This window comes from Arachis hypogaea, chromosome 6, assembly GCF_003086295.3.
Source record: "Arachis hypogaea cultivar Tifrunner chromosome 6, arahy.Tifrunner.gnm2.J5K5, whole genome shotgun sequence".
Taxonomy (NCBI): domain Eukaryota; kingdom Viridiplantae; phylum Streptophyta; class Magnoliopsida; order Fabales; family Fabaceae; genus Arachis; species Arachis hypogaea.
Genome location: NC_092041.1, coordinates 85,969,032 through 85,987,925, shown reverse-complemented (window position 1 = coordinate 85,987,925; position 18,894 = coordinate 85,969,032). Strand labels below are relative to the sequence as shown.

At 34.3% G+C, this 18,894-nt stretch overlaps 1 pseudogene; it reads right to left on the bottom strand.

Moving 5' to 3' along the window:
• Window positions 1–770: 770 nt before the first annotated feature.
• LOC112805685 (uncharacterized) lies at window positions 771–1,183 on the bottom strand (annotated as a pseudogene).
• Window positions 1,184–18,894: the final 17,711 nt, after the last annotated feature.

The window sequence follows — 18,894 nt, the reverse complement described above, 5'->3', positions numbered from 1 at the left end:
TTACTAAAAATAGTGTCAAGTTTTACCAATCTTATCTCTTTTTGATTTGAACTACACTACAAGTTTTTATCTCTCTATTAGAGTAAATAGTCAAATTGGTCCTTGAAAAATCACATGATCTCTAATTTAATCCCTGAAAGATTTTTTTTAAACAAATCCATCCCCAAATATTTTAGTTTAGTCACGTTAGTCATTCTGTTAGTTTTATTGTGGATGGTGTTAACAAAAGCTGACCTCGCACGTTAAGTTCCAGGTCAGTGTTAAAACGACAACATTTTTTGCAGGGTGAGTCTGTGAGAGGCAGTGAATGAAACGACGCCGTTGTAGTCCCTACTTCACTCACAACACTCTCCTTCTCACTTCCGTTTCAACGTCACAGAGGAGAAGAAGAAGAAACCTTCATCATCATTGCAAAGCCAATGATCAACTTTGAGGTACCAAAAATGTGTAATCAACAAGAACGAAACCCTAATCCCAAAAATAGTTTTCAGTTCCAACAAAAATCACTAAAGAGAAACCTATTTTATCAATAATAGCACAATCTTAACAAGAATTTTAGTAACAAGGAAACAAATCTTAACTTCAAAAGAACCGAATTCCATGAAGAAAATACGAAAACCATAACTAAACAACAGAACAAAAATTAAACATAAACAATGAACAAAAACCTTGATAGAAAGTAGACTCCGTTAATAATTAAAAAAAACAGAGTACTTGATGATCTTTTATGTACCGAGTTATAATAAATCAACAAGAAACAAAATCTTGAGCTAAAAACGATTTCCTTTGTTACTACTGGTGAAAGTCCTCATGGGACTTGCAAATGCCCAACTACTCTAACTTCTAACCCTTCCATGATTAGAGGAAACCCAATAAGAAGAAGTGCTTGCAGAGAAGAAGAATGAACCGCCGCCATGCACTTTTTCTTGGTGGCAGTAGGCTTGGTGATCATCAACCCCACCATTGTTGTTGACATCAAGCTTTTTGGAAGAAGATGAAGAAGAAGAGAGGTAGAGGAAGGACCAGAAGCCGTTTCTCTTTATGGGAGTGAAGTCCTGAATAAGTATGTCATCGTTATTGAAGAAATTGGAGAAGGTATTAGGGATTGGGTTTGTGGGTTTTGGGGACTAGTTTGACATAGTTATCTTATATATGTTAAGATAACGGGCAGCTCAGCAAACATTAACGCTAGTAACGGTAGAATAGACGGAAGGACTAACGTGATTAATTTTAAATCTTTCAAGGACAATTTTGATTAAAAAAATCTTTCGGGGATCAAATTAGAGATCGCGTAATCTTTCAGGGACCAATTTGATCATTTACTCCTCTCTATTATTATGATTATCATCATGTTCATGTGCAATCTCCCACTTTCTTACAAAAACTTTAACAGCTATCCCATACTTCTATCTTTGGATTTTTGCTGAATCTATTTTTTTACTTTTGGCAACTAGCTATCTAGCTAACTAATCCTTTTATATACAGTCCAATTATACATCTAAGTTTTTTTATAATCAAATCTAACTAAGTTGGCTAAAACTCAACAAAAATCACTTTTATTACACCAGCGTATACACACGCATGCTTCAATAATACAAACATATCGTTCTTCGTCTACGTGTTCCTTCTTCTTCGCATTCTTCCTTCTTCTTCTTCGCTTTTATTCTTCTTCGTCTTCGCATTCCTCCTCCTCCTCCTCCTCCTCCTCCTCCTTCTTCTTCTTCTTTGTATTCTTCCTTCTTCTTATTCGCCTTCCTCTTTCTTCTTCTTCTTTGCCTTCCTTCTTCTTCTTCGCGTATTTTTTTCCAATCGTCATTCTTTTATTACTGCTATTGTTGCTGCATTTTTTCTTTTCCTCCTTTTAATTGGGTTCAGTTGGATCAAGAAATGAATTCAACGTATTTTTATTGATGATTGAATCTTTTTGACTGCTTGTTCAAAAATAAACTAATTTTGGTTCATTTGTGAATTGAGGTTCACTTGATGCTGTTGATAAATATTGTCAAATTTTTTTATTCCTTAAGTAATTTCGGTTCATTTTTTAGTTTAATTGAGGCTCATTTGGATCCAGAAATGAATTGGATGTATTTTTGTTGATGATTGAATCTTTTTGACTGCTTGTTCAAAACTGAACTAATTTCAGTTCATTTGTGAATTAATTGAGGTTCACTTGATGCTGCTGTTAAGTATTGACCAAGTCTTTTATTCGTTAAGTAATTTGATTCATTTCTTAGTTTATTTGAGGTTCATTTGGATCTAGAAATGAATTCGATGTGTTTTTGTTGATGAATGATTTTTTTTGACTGTTTGTTCAAAACTGAACTGATTTCAGTTCATTTATGAATTAATTGAGATTCACTTGATGTTGCTGTTAAGTATTGACTAAGTTTTTTATTCATTAAGTAATTTCAGTTCACTTTGTAAGACAAAATATTTTTCTAAGTTATAAATATTTTTTATTAAACAAAAAATTATGTTCTATAAAATTTCAATTTGTAGATGGGACATTTCTTTTAAATAATTATTTTATGGGATTCATATACAGTACTTTCTCTTACTAACATTAAAATTAAAAAGTAACTATTTTAAACATGATAAAAACAATATAATAGCATACACCATTTATTTTAGTTAACACAACTCATTTTCAATCAACAAAAGAAAAAGAAAGAAAAAGAAGGGAGAAAAAAAAGGATAAAATTAACTGAATATTGATTGATTTTTCATTTTGGATTTATCTTATCTATATAGATATTTTTAAGCATCATATTTCAGTTAATGTTGTTATCTATTTTTTTTTAAATTTGATGCACTAACAGTGTAAAACATTTTACACAGTTGTACAATCACATTTGCTTTATTTTTTTGGATGATTATTCATGTGGCAAATGTATAATATAATTATTTTTACTAATATAGTGTTACATAATTAGATACACCTATAAAATTACATAACTACTGGTGAATATTATTATTATAAAGTTACCACTATGAGAGAATGAGAGAATGAGAGAGAGGGGGGAATATAGAGTAGGGTAGAACTAGGATATCACATCATTCTAAGGATCCTAGGATTTGGAATCGAGAAGAGTACCATCGATTGGAAAATGAGTCTTTCTTCATCTTAGTCGACAATTTACCAGAAGATATCTCGAAGAGGGAGTTGTTTGTTTTCAACTGGACAAGAAAGATCAATGATATATATCTTTCTTGGAAGTGGAAAAATGGGATGCTATATCTTCTTGCCTTTATACGGCACACGACGAAAGAATGGGCCTTGAAGGCTATAAGGACATGGATCATATGAGATTACGAGGCAAGACAATATCCGTGAGAGAGGCTATGTATAGAAGGGCAATCGGGGAGAAGGGAAGAAGAGTGCATGATGAAGAACGAGGAAGGCATGAGGTTGAGAACAGAGAGCCTCGGTGTGGGGATAATATGGCTACTCATCCAGATGGGGAAGTGACGATGAAGAATACAACAAAAAAGGACCCTAACAGAAATGGATGGACAAAAAAGGTTGAAGTGACAGTTGCAAAAGAAAATGTGGGTTGCTATCAAGGAGTTTAATAGAAGGAACAACCACGGCCATAGAATTCAATGCGTTAAAGAAGGCAATTAGCAAGAATCTGCCTCAAGTTGTTCAAATCTGAGATTTAGGAGCGTATAAGGCATTATTAACTTTTGATACAATGAAGCATGCAGAGAAGTATTTTACTTTCAAAATGAATAGTCTCTTGCAATTTTTTATAGTATTTGGAGATGGAAAGAATCAGCTAGAAGTGAGACAAAATGAGTCTGGCTAGAATATTTTGGAGTTCTGCTACATGTATGGTCTGTAGAAATATTCAAAACGATAGGTGGACAATGGGAAAAAGTAGACAATGTGATGAAGTGACAGAGTCAAACTTATCGTTTGAATCTGGAAGAGTTCAAATTGATACATATGCGTTTGATGTTATTAGTGAATGGATTCACATCACGGTGGGTACCAGTGGGTTTGATGTTTTTGTGAAAGAGGTGGGACGTGAGATTTATGGAGCAGAAAGTTTTTTGGATGGTGAAAAATCACGAACAATGTAGGTTAACCATGATTTAGGTGACAGAAGAATGAAGACGCCAATGGCGTTGTGGGATCCAACGACAGAATTGGTGGTGGTAGGGACAAAGGACCACGATGAAGACAAGGGTATAAGAGTAATTTGTGACATGTTTTTGAATGACTGTAATTAGAGAATTTAAAATATTTTAAGAAAAAAAGGAAATAGACCCAAATGCATTGAAGGAGATTAATGGAGGAGATGATTATGGGAATTATGATTTAAGTCGAGAAGGGAATTCGGAAAGAACAGTTTTTGAGGCACGTTCAAATTGTTGTTGTGGGCTCTACGTGGGTGATATAAGAAATGGATGAACATTTATGATGTATCATTTTGTTAACAAGATGGATAACCCAATAGGTAGTGGAGGCATGTGCTATTTGGGCCATCTAATTATTGGGCTAACAATTGCAAATGGGAAAGATGGGCTAAAGGATGGTTATGTGAATGATGGATGCTGGATTAGAGAGGTTGAAATGGATCGGGCTGCTACAATTCGGGTTATTGATATACCCATGGAAGAAGGAATGCGCAGCTCCAGGTCCCTTTCGAGAAGCATTGCGTGGGAGCCGTTGCGTGATGAGGATTGGCATGGCGCAGCGATGCAAGACCAGAGGGCAGAGGGAACAACGAGAGCTGGCCATCGAGGATCTCGAGTAGAGCCACCTGAGGTCCAAGCCATGAACCACAATAATGATGGTTTTGGATGAGGCTACGGGAAGGGCGGAAGCGGAGGTGAGCCAGGTTGTCGAGATGCCGCATATGTTGATGGTTGAATAAGAGTGCCAAGGAGAAGCTCGTATGCCATTGAATCATACCAAGAAAAAAGTCCCAATTTTGCAGGAGAAGGGGATGAATCAAGAGTTGTGACACCAGGGGCTAAAACGTCTTGTAGGGCACAGTGTGAAGATGGCAAAGGTGGTGATATGAATGAGGCTGGATCAGAAACTGAACCAGAGCATGTAAACGAGGCAGATGGTGGAAGTTTGAAGTGAGATGAGCAGATGAAGGGAAATGTGAAGACCTGAGAGTTAACAGTGGAGTCTGGAGCAGAGTTATATAATGATGCTGAAGATATTATGGCAATATTACAAGCTCAGAATGAAGAAATTTCTAACAGAAAAAGGAGGGCAAAATAGAAAAAAAAAAGCGAGAAGGAGTAGACCTAAGAACTCCAATAAGGTATGTAAAAATATTTTTAAATGATTTATAATTGTTGGAATATTAGGGGTTTAGAAGGTGATGGAAAGTTGAGTATGATGAAAGAACTGAAAAACAAATTTAGATTGAACATGTTAGGGTTGATGGAAATTATGAGAGAAGTGATGACTAGGTTTGACGTAATACGTATTTGGGGAAATGACATGGTGAGTTGGGAATATGTGGAATCTGTAGGTGCTTCTAGAGGTTTATTGTTAATGTGGGATAATATGTTGTTTAAAGTAAGTAAATGTTATAAAGGGGAGCAATGGCTATGTGTGGTATGCATGGTTGATATTCATTAATAGAGCTTGGGCTATACCGAATACGATCAAAGAACTATTTGAGAGTTGGATAGGAGGGACTGGCAGAAAAGATGAGCAGGAAAAGTGGTTGCTTTGATTCTTTGCAATAATTTGAAATATATGGCTGGAACGTATTGCGAGAACTTTTCAGAATAAAGAGAGTAGTGTTGAGGATATTAAAATGAGGTCGTTATCAAACTACAAACGTGGTATGGCACTGACCTATTTGGTTGTTGTTACCAATGCCGGAAATGATAATGGGTTAGTCGTTTTTGTGTTCCTTTTGTTTTGTTATGTGTTTGTATTTCTTTGAGTCACTCCACTTTAGTGTGTTGAGCTCTTTTTGTTTAAAAAAAATACTTTACACTATATCAAAATTAAATTCTTATATTATATGACAGAAGATATAGGAACAAGTTGTAATAATTCTTTTGTAGAAAGAGAAACATTTCGGATACACCCTAACAATCGGAACGAGTAGTGACAACATATAAATTCTCTTTATTCTTCACAAAATAGACAACTTTGAATTGAAATTAAACTAGTGGAATATGCAACTTGGACTGGGATTGTCATTATCTCTTTTGTTCTTGTATTTGGAGTTGGAATCATATTACTAATAAGAGCCACTTTTCCGCTTAGAATCACTTTTCAACCTTAGAGAATGCTAAACGTTTGGACTTTTTCTTTGATATTTACATTTGATTTGACTCATTTTACTCCTTTTCTTCCAATATATAGGATGCTTCACAAGACCACAAGTAAAGATTACCATCGAAAATGCATGAAAGAGACTTATAATTTCAAATTAAGAAGTTACTTTCAACGTATATATTACATTATTAGTTTAATAAAATAACTTTATTCTATCAATCATTTAGATCCAATCATCCAATAGTTAAATAAAAACACATAAATTGAGGAAAATAAAATTATAAAACTTAAATTGTTGGTAATACAAGAAAAAAGACTTGTCGGCGTACTTTTTTTTGTCATGTTTTAAAAGTATTGTCAAAAGTGGCCAATGACTACATTTTTATAAGGGTCAATATTGATAAGTGATATGTATCTCCTGTATCTCTGAGTTAGAATATTGCTACAAGAAAAGAATAAAGAGAAGATAGTTAGTTTACAAAAAAAAAAAGACTATCAACTATAGTAGTGCCATCTCTATACACTAATTGGGTTTGGAGTGACCTCCACGTATGTAGCCGCCTCTCATGAGGCTGCAGGAATAAAAAGTCTGGTGCTATAAATATTAGTAAAAATTACAAGATATTAAATTTAATGTTAATTTATATAATTACATGAATTCTTACTTTTATGTGTTTCTAGTGCATTACCCGTGCGAATCACGGGCGATACTTAATAGTATTAGATAATATTGGTTATGAATTTACTAAAAAAAAAATAAAACGAAATTAAAATAAAAAATAATTCAAAAAACACAAAAAAATATCACATTGCAAAGTCACGTGTTGCTTTTCTAAGTTAGACATAAAAGTTCAGCATATTATGCTATTTTAAAGTATAAGCACCACATAATTTTCTTTTTTTTTTTAATTGTAAACTAACTCTCTCTTTGTTCTTTTCTTACATCAATCTTCTGATTTGGAGGTACAGAGCACGCCTCCAAGCCATAACCATGTAAGTTGGGTTTTTTGGGTATTATATAACTTGTATTTTAACAAAAAAAAAAGGTGGTTATTGTGTTTAATTCAATTAGATGACAAAAACCTAAGATATCTTAATAGTATTTGAAACAATTATTCTAAAAAATCGTTGGGGAGATTTAATTATTAAAAATGACTTTTAGTATCAAAATTATTAGGAAGAATTAAACAATTTTTTATAGAAAAATAAATATCTTTAAGTTTTTTTGTTTTTTTATAAACATATTATCCCTCTATTTATCTGTCTTTTTCAAACTTTATTTATACACTTTCATTTATAGAAAAAAATTATTATTGCGAACCACTAATTGCATTAATAACTCATTTGCTGTTTTTGAAGGTTACCCAACAATTTTGGTGGACAAACATCTTATCCACAATGACCTTATTCATTTAAGAAATTTGGTCGTACATAAGAGAGATAATGCCAAGGGTTCAGGATTTCATATTCCTCGGTACCTACGCTTTAATTGTGGAACTGATGCACCTTTTTAGCTCTGTTCAAATTGAGAAAAATAAAGAATTGAATTTTCAAAATGCTTTTATCATATGTTTTACTTCTATGATATGTATTGCTACAATATTGTGTAGCCTTATTTTAAACTTAATTTTACTAGTACAAGTTTATCTTGGGCTCTTATGTGCTATTTTTTTATTATCGATGTGAAACAGCAAGCAATGCTGTAAAATTATATTCGTATACGACACCATTGTTAGGATTTACAATCTTAGGAGGCTTTAGGATAGCTCTAATGATAGATTTTATAATATTTCTAGTATCGTTTTTACTATGATTATATACAAAAAGAAGAAGATTAGATTTTCAAGGTATTAGTTTTACCGATAATATTGTGTTGTAAGTGTATGAATAATTGTAATTTATATATATAACTAGTGTAAAATCCACGCTACGCACAGATCAAATGTTGATTCATTGTAAAAAAATTTTGGTGTTTGTCTATTAATACTAATAATTGTTACTGTTCTATTATCTGTTTTTGAAAGGCCAAATAATCTTGTTATTTTTCTACCCTATATGAACGGATTTACTCAAATAGGAAATTTGTTATATTTGTGCATTTAAATAATTACAAGATATTAAATTCAATGTTAATTTATATAATTACATGAATTCTTACTTTTATGTGTTCTTAGTGCATTACCCGTGCAAATCACAGGCGATACTTAATAGTATTAGATAATATTGATTACGAACTTATTACAAAACGAAAATAAAATAAAAAATAATTCAAAAAAGACAAAGAATATCACATTGCAAAGTCACGTGTTGCTTTTCTGAGCTTGACATCAAAATTCAGCATATTATGCTTTTTTTAGTGTAAGCATCACATAATTTTCCTTTTTTATTGTAAACTCACTTTTTCTTTATTCTTTTCCTGCAGCAATCTTCTGATTTGGAGATACAGAGCACGCGTCCAAGCCATAACCATGTAAGTTGGTTTTTTTTGGTATTATATAACTTGTATTTTAACTAACAAAAAATGTGGTTATTGTGTTTAATTCAATTAGATGACAAAAACATAAGTTATCTTAATATTATTTGAAAAAATTATTCTAAATAACCATTAGGATATTTAATTATCCAAAAGGACCTTTAGTATCAAAATTATTAAGAAGAATTAATTTTTTTATAGGAAAACAAATATCACTAAGTTATTTTTTATTTTCTTTATAAACATATTTTCTCTCTATTTATCTGTCTTTTTCAATATTTATTTATCCACTTTCATTTGTAACAAAAAATTATTATTGTGAACCACTAATTACATTAATAACTCATTTGTTGTTTTTGAAGGTTACTCAATAATTTCGGTGGATAAACATCTTATCAACAATGACCTTATTCATTTCAAAAAATTGGTTATATATAAATGGGATAACGTCAAGGGTTCGGCATTCCATGTTTCTCGGTACCTACGCTTTAATTGTGGAACTGACAAACCTTTTTAGTTCTTTTCAAATTGAGAAAAATAAAAAATTGAATTTTCAGAGCACTTTTATCATAGGTTTTACATCTATGATATGTATTGTCATAATATTTTGGAGCCTTACTTTAAACTTGTTTTTACTAATACAAATTTATCTTGGGCTCTTGTGTATTGTGCTTTTTTTTTGTTATCGATGTAAAGCAGCAGGCAGTGTTGTAAAATTATATTCATATACGATACCATTGTTATGATTTATAATCTTATGAGGCATTGAGATAGCTCTAATGATGGTTGTTATAAATTTTTTAATATCATTTTTACTATGGTTATATATAAAAAGAAGATTAGATTTTCAATGTATTAGTTTTATCGATAATATTTTGCTGTAAGTGTATGAATAGTTGTAATTTATATATATAACTAGTGTAAAACTCGCACTACGCACGGACCAAATGTTGATCCATTGTAAAAATTTGTTGGTTTTTGTGTATTAATACTAATAATTGTTACTGTTCTATTATCTGTTTTTGAGAGGCCAAATAATCTTGTTATTTTTCTATCCTATATGAACGGGTTTACTTAAATATAAAATCTGTTATATTTATATATATAAATAACTACAAGATATTGAATTTAATGTTAATTTATATAATTACATGAATTCTTACATTTATATGTTCCTAGTGCATTACCTATGCGAATCACGGGCGATACTTAATAGTATTAGATAATATTAATTACGAACTTACTAATTAAAACAAAACATAATTAAAATAAAAAATAATTCAAAAAAGACAAAGAATATCACATTACAAAGTCACATGTTGCTTTTCCGAGCTTCATATCAAAATTCAGCATATTATGCTGTTTTTTAGTGTAAGAATCATATAATTTTTCTTTTTTTATTGTAAACTAACTTTCTCTTTATTCTTTTCCTGCAGCAATTTTCTGATTTGGAGATACAGAGCATGCATCCAAGCTAGAACCATATAAGTTTGTTTTTTTATTATATAACTTTTATTTTAACTAAAAAAATGGTGGTTATTGTGTTTAATTCAATTAGATAACAAAAATATAAGATATCTCAATATTATTCAAAAAAAATATTCTAAATAACCGTTAGAGAGATTTAATTATCAAAAAGACTTTTAGTATTAAATTTATTAAGAAGAATTAAATAATTTTTTATAAAAAAAAATACCTTTAAGTATTTTTTATTTTTTTATAAACATATTTTCTCTCTATTCATCAGTCTTTTTCAAACTTTATTTATATACTTTTATTTATAGCAAAAAAATATTGTTGCAAACCACTAATTACATTAATATCTCATTTGATGTTTTTGAATGTTATGCAACAATTTTGGTAGACAAACATCTTATCAACAATGACCTTATTCATTTGGAAAATTTGATCGTACATAAGGGGGATAACGCCAAGGGTTCGGGGTTTCATATTCCTCGGTACTTACGCTTTTATTGTGGAGCTTATGAACTGATGAGCGGATATTTTATACGCTTTTTGGGGGTAATTTCATGTAGATTTTAGCATGTTTCAGTTAATTTTTAGTAGAATAATATTAGTTTTTAGGCAAAAATCATATTTCTGGACTTTACTATGAGTTTGTGTGTTTTTCTGTGATTTCAGGTATTTTCTGGCTGAAATTGAGGAAGCTGAGCAAAAATCTGACATAGGCTGAAAAAGGACTGCTGATGCTGTTGGATCCTGACCTCCCTGCACTCGAAATGGATTTTCTGGAGCTACAAGAGTCCAATTGACGCGCTCTCAACGGCGTTGGAAAGTAGACATCCAGGGCTTTCCAGCAATATATAATAGTCTATACTTTGCGCGAGGATAGACGACGTAACTTGGCGTTAAACGCCAAGTTCATGCTGCTGTCTGGAGTTAAACGCCAGAAAAACGTCATTATCCGAAGTTGAACGCCCAAAACACGTCATAACATGAAGTTTGACGCCAAGAAAGGCCTCTACACGTGGATAGCTTTATTCTCAGCCCCAGCACACACCAAGTGGGCCCCAGAAGTGGATTTCTGCACCAATTATCTTAGTTTATTCATTTTCTGTAAACCTAGGGTACTAGTTTACTATTTAAACAACTTTTACAGACATTTCTTGTAGGGGATGACATTCTCAGATCTGAATTACATACTTTGTGACGGCATGAGTCTCTAAACTCCATTGTTGGGGGTGAGGAGCTCTGCAGCGTCTCGATGATTTAATACAATTCCTTTGTTTTCCATTCAAACACGCTTGTTCTTATCTAAGATGTTTATTCGCGCCTAACTGTGGAGAAGGTGATGATCCGTGACACTCATCACCTTCCTCAATCCATGAACGTGTGCCTGACAACCACCTCCGTTCTACATCAGACTGAATGAATATCTCTTAGATTCTCCAACAGAATCTTCGTGGTATAAGCTAGATGGATGGCGGCATTCATGAGAATCCGGAAAGTCTAAACCTTGTCTGTGGTATTCCGAGTAGGATTCCGGGATTGAATGAATGTGACGTGCTTCAAACTTTAACCTGCTGGGCGTTAGTGACAGACGCAAAAGAGTGATTCTATTCCAGTAGGAGCGGGAACCAACCGGTGATTAGCCGTACTGTGACAGAGTGCGTGAGCATAGTTTTCACTGCGAGGATGGGAAGTAGCCACTGACAACGGTGACACCCTACATAGAGCTTGCCATGGAAGGAACCTGCGTGTGAGAAGAGGATTTCAAGGAAGAGTTGAAGTCAGAGGACAAAGCATCTCCAAAACTCCAACATGTTTCCCATTACTGCAAATCAAAGTAACATTGTTCCCTCTTTTATCAAATTCCAGTAATTTCACTTTTAATCCAAATTAATCCTTGTTGACATCCTAACTAAGATCAATAAAGTAAATATTGATTGCTTCAAACCAATAATCTCTGTGGATTCGACCCTTACTCACGTAAGGTATTACTTGGACGACCCAGTACACTTGCTGGTCAGTTGAACGGAATTGTGCCCACTCATACCAAAAATCCTAAGTTCCACAATCCTACAATAAATATATTAATACTATATTGATGTGATCACAATTTCGTCCACCAAGTTTTTGGCGCCGTTGCCGGGGATTATTGAGTTTGGACAATTGAAGGTTTATTTTATTTCTTAGATTAGGAATAATTTATTTTTATTTTTATTCTTATTTTCGTGAATTTTAGTGTCTTGTTCTAAGTTTGGTGTCAATTGCATGTCTCATATTTTTCTTTAAAATTTTCGACTTGTGATTTGTGTTCTTCATTAATCTTCAAGTTGTTCTTGCTTATTTTTCTTGTTTGATCTTGAGTTTTTCTTGTTTTGTGTCTTTTCTTGTTTCACTTGTGTTCCTTTTAAAGCACTAATTGGAATATCTGCATCAAGTGTCATATTTATTCCTATTTGGCTAGAATAGAAGGGTCATATTCTTGATTAGGGAGCACCAATACTTTTGAAAATCTTTTTCAAAAATAATTTTTCTTGATTTAATCTTGTGCCAAACTCTAAGTTTGGTGTTTTATTGTTAATCTTTTTATAATTTTCGAAAATTTTATTAAAGTTTTCTAAAAATTTTAAGTTTGGTATTCTTCCTTGTGTTCTTGGTGTTCTTGTGAATCTTCAAGGTGTTCTTGAGTTTTTCTTGTGTCTTGATCTTAAAATTTTTAAGTTTGGTGTTCCTTGGTGTTTTCCCTCCAAAAATTTTCGAAAATTAAGGAGCATTAGATCTAAAAATTTTAAGTCTTGTGTCTTTTGTGTGTTTTTCTCTTTCATCATAAAATTCAAAATTCAAAAAATTTTATTTTTCTAACTAATTTTGAACAATTTTTTTTCGAAAATCTTTTATAAAAATTCAATTTTCAATTTCAAAATATTTTCACTTTCTTTTATTTATTTCGTTTTTATTTTATTAAAAAAAAATATTTTTAACTTCTTTTTATTTATTCCATTTTTATTTATTCCATTACTATAAATTCTCAACTTGTATTCAATAATGGAAGCAAGTAGGAATGAACAGTCCAAGAGGACTTTGGGGTCATATGCTAACCCCACTACTGCTTCATATGGGAATAGTATCTGTATACCCTCCATTGGAGTTAGTAGCTTTGAGCTGAATCCTCAGCTCATTATCATGGTGCAGCAAAACTGTCAGTATTCTGGTCTTCCACATGAAGAACCTACAGAGTTTCTGGCACAATTTCTGCAAATTGCTGATACAGTACATGATAAGGAAGTGGATCAGGATGTCTACAGATTACTACTGTTTCCATTTGCTGTAAAAGATCAAGCTAAGAGGTGGTTAAACAACCAACCTAAGAACAGCATAAAAACATGGAAACAGCTGTCAGAAAAATTCCTGAATCACTATTTCCCTCCCAAACGGATGACACAGCTAAGGCTAAGCATCCAAGGCTTCAAACAAGGAGATAATGAATCCCTTTATGATGCATGGGAGAGATACAGAGAGTTGCTAAGAAAATGCCCCTCTGAAATGTTTTCGGAATGGGTGCAATTAGACATCTTCTACTATGGGCTTACAGAAAAAGCTCAGATTTCTCTAGACCACTCAGCTGGTGGATCTATACATATGAGAAAAACAATTGAAGAGGCTCAAGAGCTTATTGATACAGTTGCCAGAAATCAACATCTGTACTTAAGCAATGAATCTTTCAGGAAAGAAGAAGCTAAAACAGTAACTGCAGAACTCAGTCCAGTGGATCAGGCTAATGAGTTTAATCAGCAATTAGACTTTCTAACTCAGCAGCTAGCCGAATTCAAGGAAATGTTACAGGAAACAAGAATGGCTAACAGGAACATGGAAGTACAATTAAAGCAGACAGAAAAACAACTGTCAAGACAAATAACAGAAGAATGTCAAGCAGTTCAATTAAGAAGTGGGAAAACATTAAATACCTCACTTCAAAGCAGCAGGAAACCAAGAAATAAACAAGTGGATACTCAAAATCCTCCTGAAGACAGTCCGAGCCCAGAAAGGGACAAAGCTGGTGCTGAACGCCCAAACCATGCTCATTCCTGGCGTTCAACGCCAGAAACAAGCATGGATCTGGCGTTGAACGCCCAAAAGAAACATGGTTCTGGCGTTCAAACGCCAGAAACAAGCAGGGAGGTGGTGTTTAACGCCACCCCAGCTTCCACCCCTGGTATTCAAACGCCAGTGGGTGATCAGTCACATACAAGTGCTGATAACAATCCTTCTAAAAAGGCTTCCCAACCCACTTCTGTAGGTAATAAACCTGCAGCAACTAAAGTTGAGGAATACAAAGCCAAAATGCCTTATCCTCAAAAACTCCGCCAAGCGGAACAGGATAAGCAATTTGCCCGCTTTGCAGACTATCTCAGAACTCTTGAAATAAAGATTCCGTTTGCAGAAGCACTTGAGCAAATACCTTCTTATGCTAAGTTCATGAAAGAGATATTAAGTCATAAGAAGGATTGGAGGGAAACTGAAACAGTTTACCTCACTGAAGAATGCAGTGCAGTCATTCTAAAAAGCTTACCTGAGAAGCTTAAAGATCCTGGGAGCTTTATGATACCATGCACATTAGAAGGTGTTTGTACCAAGCAAGCTTTATGCGATCTTGGGGCAAGTATCAACCTAATACCTGCATCTACTATCAGAAAGCTTGGTTTAACTGAAGAAATCAAACCAACCAGGATATGTCTTCAACTTGCTGATGACTCCATTAAATACCCATCAGGCGTGATTGAGGACATGATAGTCAAGGTTGGGCCATTTGCCTTTCCTACTGACTTTGTGGTGCTGGAAATGGAGGAGCACAAGAGTGCAACCCTCATTCTAGGAAGACCTTTCCTAGCAACTGGCCGAACCCTCATTGATGTCCAAAAAGGGGAAGTAACCTTGAGAGTCAATGAGGAAGAGTTCAGGCTGAATGTTGTTAAAGCCATGCAACATCCAGACACCCCAAATGACTGCATGAGTGTTGATATTATTGACTCTCTGGTAAGAGAGGTCAATATGGCTGAGAGTCTCGAATCAGAGCTAGAGGAATTTAGACTCAATGCTTTCGAAAATGCAAAGATTTACAAAGAGAAAGCGAAAAGATGGCATGATAAGAAATTGTCATCCAGAGTCTTTGATCCGGGGCAGAAAGTTCTGCTATTCAATTCTAGGCTCAGATTATTCCCTGGGAAATTAAAATCCCGGTGGAGAAGTCCATATGTCATTACAAACGTATCACCATATGGATACATAGAGCTTCAGGATAATGACTCTAACAAAAAGTTCATTGTTAATGGACAAAGAGTCAAACATTATCTTGAGGGCAATTTTGAGCAAGAATGCTCAAAACTGAGACTTGATTAAAACTCAGTCCAGCTAATGACATTAAAGAAGCGCTTGCTGGGAGGCAACCCAGCCACTCACAAAATATAATTTTATTTGATCTAGTTTTACAGGTAGATGCTAGAGTATCTTCAAAAGGTGAAATAGCAATTGATTGAAGTCACAGAGTTACAAGGAAAATTGGAAGCTCACTGGCGTGAAAAAGCGAGTAAGAAATACTTTGGGCGTTAAACGCCCAAAAGAAGCTCCCACTGGGCGTTTAACGCCAGTAAGGGTAGCCATCTGGGCGTTAAACGCCAGAAAGGAGCATCTTCTGGGCGTTAAACGCCAGAAAGATGCACCTTCTGGGCGTTTAACGCCAGTTTGCTAGCATCCTGGGCGTTTAACGCCAGGATGGTGGGGAGGAGGTAAAATTCGTCTCTCTTTACAAATTTTCTAATTTTTTATGTTTCAATTCATGTTTTCTTGCATAAACATGTTTCAAATTATCATCCCTCAAATCAAATTGGTGTTCTAAAAATCCTAATTTCTAAAATCCCTTTTTCAAAAATTATCACATGTATCTTAATCCATAAAAACAAATTAATTTTCAATCCAATCAAACTCTTTTAAGTTTGTTTTAAAAACTCAATTATCTTTTTAAAATCTTTTTCAAATCTTTTTCAACTCATCTTATCTTTATTTGACAATGCCTTTCCTTCTACTCCTCTCCTTTCCTTTCTTTTGCTTGAGGACAAGCAAACCTCTAAGTTTGGTGTGATTTGCCATGATCACTGAGCTAAAACTCATTAAGACCATGGCACCTAAGAGAACAGGAAGAGCAAGGATGTGAACTTAAGGGAGCTGGAGCGTCAGAAATTAATTCTTGAAGGCACCCCACAGACTAGAGGAACATCCACTTCCCAAAATACAGGTTGTTAAGTTCTAATTCCAGCTTTAACTCTGTGATAGTATTATTTTAGAAATTGACCTTAGAAGATATTTAGTAGTAATTAGGATGTCTATTTTGATTTTATTTCCAATTAAGCTATAATTTATTTTTCTCATCATCATTAGGCATGAATAAAGTAGTAGATTTTCTTTTAGAATAAAGAAGTAATTTATATTTTTCGAGTTCTTAATAATAAAATTTATAATTAATTATATGTGGTGGCAATACTTTTTGTTCTCTGAATGAATGCTTGAACAGTGCATAATATGTACTTTGAATTTGATGAATATTGGCTCCTGAAAGAATGAGGAACACGAAAAATATTGTTGATGATCTGAAAAATCATGAAATTGATTCTTGAAGCAAGAAAAAGCAGTTCAAAAAAAAAAAAGAAAAAAATAATAATAACACAATATTCACAAGCCATGGGCACTAGCCAAGAGTAAAAAAAAAAAAAAAAAAAGGGATCCAAGGCTTTGAGCATCAATGGATAGGAGGGCCCAAGGAAATAAAATCCAGGCCTAAGCGGCTAAACCAAGCTGTCCCTAACCATGTGCTTGTGTCATGAAGGTCCAAGTGAAAAGCTTGAGACTGAATGGTTAAAGTCGTGATCCAAAGCAAAAGAGTGTGCTTAAGAGCTCTGGACACCACTGACTGGGGACTCTAGCAAAGCTGAGTCATAATCTGAGAAGGTTCACCCAGTTATGTGTCTGTGGCATTTATGTATCCGGTGGTAATACTGGAAGACAAAGTGCTTAGGGCCACAGCCAAGACTCATAAAATAACTGTGTTCAAGAATTAACATACTACAATAGGAGAGTCAACAATATTATCTGAATTCTGAGTTCCTAAGGATGCCAATCATTCTGAAAATTTAAAGATACAGAGAGATGCCAAAACTATTCAGAGACAAAAAGCTACAAGCCCCGCTCATCTAATAAGAATCTGAGCCTCATTAAAAACTCGAGAATATTATTATTTCTTTATTTCTGTTAGAACCTATTTTATTCATCTAGTTGCTTGAGGACAAGCAACAGTTTAAGTTTGGTGTTGTGATGAGCGGATATTTTATACGCTTTTTGGGGGTAATTTCATGTAGATTTTAGCATGTTTCAGTTAATTTTTAGTAGAATAATATTAGTTTTTAGGCAAAAATCATATTTCTGGACTTTACTATGAGTTTGTGTGTTTTTCTGTGATTTCAGGTATTTTCTGGCTGAAATTGAGGAAGCTGAGCAAAAATCTGACTTAGGCTGAAAAATGACTGCTGATGCTGTTGGATCCTGACCTCCCTGCACTCGAAATGGATTTTCTGGAGCTACAGGAGTCCAATTGACGCGCTCTCAACGGCGTTGGAAAGTAGACATCCAGGGCTTTCCAGCAATATATAATAGTCCATACTTTGCGCGAGGATAGACGACGTAACTTGGCGTTAAACGCCAAGTTCATGCTGCTGTCTGGAGTTAAACGCCAGAAAAACGTCATTATCCGAAGTTGAACGCCCAAAACACGTCATAACATGAAGTTTGACGCCAAGAAAGGCCTCTACACGTGGATAGCTTTATTCTCAGCCCCAGCACACACCAAGTGGGCCCCAGAAGTGGATTTCTGCACCAATTATCTTAGTTTATTCATTTTCTGTAAACCTAGGGTACTAGTTTACTATTTAAACAACTTTTACAGACATTTCTTGTAGGGGATGACATTCTCAGATCTGAATTACATACTTTGTGACGGCATGAGTCTCTAAACTCCATTGTTGGGGGTGAGGAGCTCTGCAGCGTCTCGATGATTTAATACAATTCCTTTGTTTTCCATTCAAACACGCTTGTTCTTATCTAAGATGTTTATTCGCGCCTAACTGTGGAGAAGGTGATGATCCGTGACACTCATCACCTTCCTCAATCCATGAACGTGTGCCTGACAACCACCTCCGTTCTACATCAGACTGAATGAATATCTCTTAGATTCCCCAACAGAATCTTCGTGGTATAAGCTAGATGGATGGCGGCATTCATGAGAATCCGGAAAGTCTAAACCTTGTCTGTGGTATTCCGAGTAGGATTCCGGGATTGAATGACTGTGACGTGCTTCAAACTTTAACCTGTTGGGCGTTAGTGACAGACGCAAAAGAGTGATTCTATTCCAGTAGGAGCGGGAACCAACCGGTGATTAGCCGTACTGTGACAGAGTGCGTGAGCATAGTTTTCACTGCGAGGATGGGAAGTAGCCACTGACAACGGTGACACCCTACATAGAGCTTGCCATGGAAGGAACCTGCGTGTGAGAAGAGGATTTCAAGGAAGAGTTGAAGTCAGAGGACAAAGCATCTCCAAAACTCCAACATGTTTCCCATTATTGCAAATCAAAGTAACATTGTTCCCT